This window comes from Cicer arietinum, chromosome 7 (assembly GCF_000331145.2).
Source record: "Cicer arietinum cultivar CDC Frontier isolate Library 1 chromosome 7, Cicar.CDCFrontier_v2.0, whole genome shotgun sequence".
NCBI classification, from domain to species: domain Eukaryota; kingdom Viridiplantae; phylum Streptophyta; class Magnoliopsida; order Fabales; family Fabaceae; genus Cicer; species Cicer arietinum.
This window is the reverse complement of record NC_021166.2, coordinates 52,206,026-52,213,266: the sequence shown is the minus strand read 5'-3', so window position 1 is coordinate 52,213,266 and position 7,241 is coordinate 52,206,026.

The window sequence follows — 7,241 nt, the reverse complement described above, 5'->3', positions numbered from 1 at the left end:
TTTTTTTTATGAAATCACATCTCTAAATTGTTTTGTTATTATCTTTTATTTAAATAAGTGATTTCCACACATATTCAATTTTCCTTTTCGCGTTTTTTTTTTTTGATTTCGTCGTCATAATACAACATTATGTTTGTTTGTTATCTTAGTACGTCGTTGTGGTTTCTCGTTTTGTTGTTGTGTTATTTGATTCAGATTGACAAATTAGTTTCAATCAATGATTTTCGCGTTATCAACGTTACAGCTCCGGAGACATAGATAATCTCGACACTCTAATTTTGTCATATTTGTAAGTTTTGTCATTTTTGTAGACATTTTTCCATTTTATAAATGAATATTGTTTATTTTAAAACAAAACATTGGCTGAAAAAAAAATATTTAATCAACTTGAACTTGATATGTTTTTCTTGTTTATATTATTAATTGGTAAAATTTCTTGATATATGCATATTGCATAAGAAAATCTGTTCAATGCAGGGATTACTGGAACTATAATTAATGACCAAGAGCTACCGTGGGGTAAGTATATTATGTCGTCAACAAAAAAACAAAAAAAAGAGTTGGTATATTGTTAGGGGATTGAAACTTCTGTCTTTTACAGGCATTATCAGAAGATGATAGGAGAAAGGGATTGACTCAAACATTTGAGTTGGCTGAAGAATGTTTGCAAATAAATTATTATGGTGCTAAATTAACTACTCAATCACTTCTTCCCCTCCTTAAGTTATCTGATTCACCAAGAATTGTGAATGTATCATCCACTTTGGGGCAGTTTGAGGTAGACTTTTTTGCTCCTTTCTTAGATAGTATTTGTTGCACCACACTTTTCCAATAACTGCAGTGTTATCAAATAACAGCTATAATGTAGAGGAATTATAAAAAATTTATTGTTTTGTTACCCATTGCTATTTAGTACAAAGTCTTGTAAAGTAGCATCTCTACAACCCTGTAGCATAGTGTGATTTGAACAAACTATTATTTTCTGTTATGTGCGATTGACTTCACTAGTTAAGGTAGACAAATAATTTACTAAAGTGACAATAACTAAATGCTATTTTCATTAAGCTTGGTTATAAGAATTGATCTCCATCACTAGCTTTATCATTGTCTCATAATTTTCTCTTTTAATTGCATAAGGTCTTATTGCTTATTCATGTCAAATACAGAGTATACCAAATGGATGGGCAAAAAGTGTATTAAGTGATTTTGATAACCTTACAGAAGAGAAAGTGGATCAAGTATTGAAGAAATTTCTAAAAGATTTCAATGAAAGTTCTATAGAAGGCAATGATTGGCCTATGACTTTGGGTGCCTATATAATTGTTTTATCGGAGCGAAGAGACTTCCTTTTGATTAGTAATAAATTTTTATGGATTAAGACACTTTTATTGGAGCGAAGTGTATGATGGAGACATTTGTTAGTAGTTTTATGTAATGTTGATGATCACTCGTTTACACTGTTTATAAGTTCACTGTCGGCAATTTTTGTACAATGCTGGCAAGGCCATTATAGTAATGTTTACCACCTTGAGTAACGAAGAGCCCATTTTGCAATTTTATTATTGTTTTTCAGTCCTTTAATTTTGTTAAAACAACAAAATATTCCCTCTTTCTCTTTCTCTCTTAGGTACAAAATTCAAGAGATTGCAAAAGTGTTGAAGCCGAATTCCCTGTTGTTAGGATTTTCTACATTTACGCAGTAGGACATCGGTAATCGTTTTATCGAAATCAGACGATCTAGATTCAAGTTCAATATTTTTAATTATAAAATCAAAATAAAATTTGCAACCATATTATCTCAATCGAATAGTCCAAAAGTTACTGACTACGTGAATTTTGGATTTCTTAACTTTGAAAAATCTAAATTCATAAGTGACTCATGCCCCTAAAACCCTAATTGGCTAGCAATATTTGAAGGTTGGGTGCTGTGGTTAACCCTCAATGTTGTATGAGCCAAGCTACAATTGGATAAGACATATTTTTTGCCGTTACGGATATCCACAATCACAATTAAGACATTGATTGATATTTGATCGATATTGGATGGTTCAGATTTAAGATCATCTATTTAAAACTTTAATATAAAACAAAAATCTATTTTTTTAAAATGATCGATTTTGATTTAATGTCCCAACTCATGAACTTAGGATTTTGGGGATCATTTTCAAACGAATGATAGTGTCATGTCTTTAATGCTTATGATGAGCATTGATAAATAACGCAAGAATAATATTTCAATGTTACGAGGGATATCATTTTGTTAATTAGGATAATATAACTAATATTTTGGGATTGACCCTAGTTGTTGGAGTCTTACTATCAAAGTTCAGATGTATATTCCTCTTACAAACGTCATACTTCTAAACAAAGCAATTGTGATATTTTCATTTGAAAACCTTATGTCTCCCATTGTTATTTCTTATAACGTTCAAAATGTTATTCTTCTTTATATTGAAATTCTCACACAGAAAATAGTAAAGATCAAACCATGAACATAAATTATTTCTTGCATAGGTGATTCTCTGTCTTTTTCCTTCATAAAAATGAAAGAAGAAGCTCGAGAGACAAATATTCAGGGTAATGAACACAAAAATCCGATTAGAAATCATGTTAATCCATCTCCCTTTTTCACTCGAGGTTGCTCGAACAAAACTATCAAAAAACTCTCGAACACTTAATATAGAGAGCTACAACAAAAGCACAACCCTAGAAAATGCCTCACTCTCTTCAATTCTTGAATGATGATAGTATGTAAAATTGTCAAAGTCGCGAGTTAACTCGTAACATCAGACAATTCTAAAACTTTAAATAACAAATTTGAGTTAATTTGTTTGTAAGAAAAATCTGAATTGTTACCAAATTTAATCAGTTGAAATTCCAAGTCAACTCGCCAAACTCGTGTAAACTCGAATATGTTTACTAAATTTGCTAATTAAACTGAACTCAAGAGTTAAGACCACTTACTAAAAAATAACACATGGCTATTCCAAAACACTTTTCATTTTTGCCTTTGTGACCCCTTCATCCAAATGACAATTGTAATGTCCATCCACCATAAATTTACCGATTCTTTGTCTTCCATGATAGGTACCCAACCACCATCATGAGTCGCAAAGTATGAGATCATCTATAGTGAGAAAAGTTTAAAATTATATTATAGTGATAAATGTAAATTGATACAAATGACCTAGCATCAAGTAATTACCTCTGTATATTACCTCCTATATGCAGAGATCCAACTACTAACTAACTATTATCTAATTACCAACTACTAATATCTCTAATAGCTAATGGTGCAAGTGTAGTTATTCTTGGGGATTTTGTCAAATCCCAATTTAGCATATTTGATATTTTGGTAACACTGAAATTTAATTAAGAGTTAAATATACTGTTAGTCTGTAGTAAATAACTTTTTTTTATAATTTTTTTTGTCTATTTAATTCTCTTTTTATCTATTTTTAGTCATCACATATTACAAATGTTAGTTGGGTACTTTGTTTTACAGAGAAACTAAAAGCACCATGTGACATATCTTTTACAGAGAAACAAATGTTACTTGAGTTTTGATTTTTTTTTTCTTCTTCTGAATTTTAAGAATAAAATGAAGAGTTGAGTTTATTAATTTTTATTTTAAAAAATATTTGCATATCTTTACAGCTTAAGTATTTATGGAAATCTTACAGCACCAATAAGAAAATAGAGAAACAATTCCTTAAAAGGTATATTACAGTTAGGGGTGGGAATAGGTCAGGCCAGACTTTGAAAGGCCTGAGCCTAGACTACGATTTATTTTTTAGGCCTAAGCCTGGCCTACGGCCTATCATAGACTTTTTTTTTTCGGCCTGGCCTGGCCTTTTTAAAAGTCTGGTCTCGCCTGGAAGCCTATTTAAAATAATTTTTAAAAAATATGAAACAAACATCCTTTAAACCCTAAAATATAATTTTTTGTATCAAATAATAGATTTTTTTTTGAAACAAACACACTCATTATTACCTCTTAAACAAATATAGAAGACTACTGGGTGATTGACTAATTGAACAGCTACCAAATATGAAATGACTACCAAATATAGAATGCTACTGAATATGAAACAACTACTGAATATGGAATGATTACTGAGTAATAGCTTAATTGATAGAATTTAAAATAGGAAATAATATTATTAATATAATAATAATAATAATAATATTAATAAATAATAATAATAATAATAATAAATAATATTAATAAATAATAAAATATATATATGCCGGTCTGTCAAACCTAATAGGCTTTTTTATAAGTATGAGTCTGACCTATTTAAATAAATAGGCTTTAAAAATGATCTGAGCCCAGCCTTTTTATTAAATAGGTCAGACCAGGGCAGACCATAAATAGGTCAGGCTATAGACCTCTGACGGACGGCTTAACTTATTCTCATCCCTAACTACAGTGATAACATCTTTGAATTTCAACCATTGAATATTACATATAATAATTCTATGGCTATAAATGCAATTTGCCCATTGTGGACCACTTTTAAACTTGCGAATGCTAAATGCCAGTACCGCTTGGGGAGGTCGGTTTTGATAAGTTTTAAATATATTTTAAGAGAATTTCAGGGTATATTTATAAATTGATATGTAGGACCGTTTATATATAGTCATCCTTAAATATATTATAATTTTGATATTATCGTTACACTATTTTCTCTTCGTAGTACCGTAAAAATCGACATATCTCTTAAAGAGAAGAAAGTTCAACCCCGCAACGTATCAAGAGAAAAATCACACGTAACTTGTAGAAAGTATCACGTGGTGACCATATATATTGTTTAGGGGAAGAAGAAATAATTAAATAATATATTTTCAAAATAGTTTTCACAATCTTTTTATTTGTGATCAATTTTGATAAAATATATTTTATTTTTGTTTGTCATATTAATAAAGTATTTTCATTCACGTCAATCCTTTTTGTTGGGTGGGTTCACTCTCCAAGTGGAACCCACTAGTTTTATTAGTATTAGTATTATTATTAGTATTATTAGTATTGAAAAAAGAGAAAGAAAAAAGAAAGGTATTATTGGGCTAGACCCACGTGAAGGAAATAAAAAGGATTTAGAAATTCTAATAATTAGTAGAACGAAAAGAACGGCTCCCAGAGAAGACAAATAAGAGTTTGGGTGGTAACAGGTGTGTAGCAAACTTGCTCCGTTTGATCTACAAATTTAGTATGTTATTTCTACCACTGAGTTTGTTATTTTAATATACAGTTTGAGTAGTTTTATCTTTTTCTGAAAGTTACTTTAGCATATCCACTTTAGTGGAATGTTGTTATTGTTGATTGATGTTCCCTATTGTTATTAGGAAGACTCTGGTGTACCCATTAATTATTATAGTGGAAGGTTTACTGGACTATGTCCCGTGGTTTTTATTCTCTCAATTTGAGGGAAGTTTTCCACGTTAAAATTGCGTTTGTCTCATATTTAATTTTTTGCCAATTATTTTTGCTCTGCGGAATTGTATGTTCTATTTGGCCATTTATCTGCACAAGTGGGGGAAAAAATATTCCGAATTGTATGTTCTAATTGCGTTTGTCGCATTATTTGATTTGTGCATTTAAATGGAGTAGGAAAATAAAGGTCCCAATATGATTAAATTCAACTCTTCTAATTATACACTTTGGAAGACTTTCATGGAAGACATGTTATACAGTAAAGATTTGTATGATCCTATTAAGCGTGACACTGCTAAACCCGTAGATAAATCTGACGCTGACTGGAAGAAGATGAATAGAAAGGCAGTGGCGTTGAGCAAGCAGTGGTTGGATCTTAGTGTGTATCCACATGTTGAAACTGAAATAGATGCTAACAAGAAGTGGAAAAGATTAAAAGAGTTGTATGAACAAAAGAATATGCAAAATAAAGCATTTTTGATTCGGAAGCTGGTGAATATGAAATACAAAGATGAGGATTCAATGGCAGAACATATGAGTATTTTTCAGAATACAGTGAATCAGTTGACAACTGCAGAAATTAAATTAGATGATGAGTTGTAAGCGTTGTTACTGTTGAGGAGTTCCTTGCCTGATAATTGGGAAATCATTGTTGTGACATTGACCAAGTTAGCTCCAAGTGGAAAGTTGAAAATGTCAACAGTTAAAGAGAGCATGTTGAATGAAGAAGCTCGGAGAAAGGAACGTGGTTTGATTGGTTCTTCCTCAAAGTCAGAAGCACTAGTTACAGAGTCACGGGGGAGAAGTCAATCTAGAAACTTCCATAGACGCGACAACTCTGAAAGTCGTAGCAAGTCAAGAAGCAAGTCGATGACTATAAAAGAAGTGATATGCTATCATTGTGGCAAAGCACAAGGGAAATAGATGAAGACAAAGAGAAGAAAAATGATAAAGATACAACAGCAGTTGCATCTGTTAATAATGTCTACATTGTTTGTAATGATAATTCCATAAACCTTGCATGTCAGGATTCAACTTGGATTATTGATTCGGGTGCCTCATATCATGTTACTCCTAGGCGTGATTTCTTCTCATCTTACAGTGCTGGTGATTTTGGCATGGTAAAAATGGGAGATGAAGGAGTATGTAAAATTATCGGTATGGGAGATGTTTGGATTGAAACTGGGATTGGTTGCAAGCTTCAATTGAAGAATGTTAGACACGTTCCTGATATTCGTCTCAATTTGATTTCGGTGAAAGCCTTGGATATTGATGGTTATCACACTTTCTTTGGTGGTGGTGGTATATGTAAAATCACTAAAGGGTCCCTAGTGGTTGCAAAGGAGCAAAGTTCCACTTCTCTCTATAGGATGCCTACGAAGCTATGCAAGGAAGAAGTGAATGCAATTGAAGATGCATCTTATGATTTATGGCATATGCGCCTCGGTCACTTGAGTGAGAAAGGACTCAACATACTTGCGAAGAAAAACTTTCTTCATGTGAAAGATACATCTCTAAAAACTTGCACTCATTGTTTTGCTGGAAAACAACATAGAGTTTCTTTTCATAATACTAGTCCTCATAGGAGGCAAAATATTCTTGATTTAGTTCATACTGATGTTTGTATGATGGATAGTAAATCTCTTGGTGGTGCATCATATTTTGTTACTTTTATTGACGACCACTCTAGAAAAGTGTGGGCATTTCCTTTGAAATCTAAAGACCAGGTATTTGGAGCCTTCAAGCATTTTCATGCAAGTGTTGAAAGAGAAAAGGGAAGAAAATTGAAATGTATTCGATCAGATAA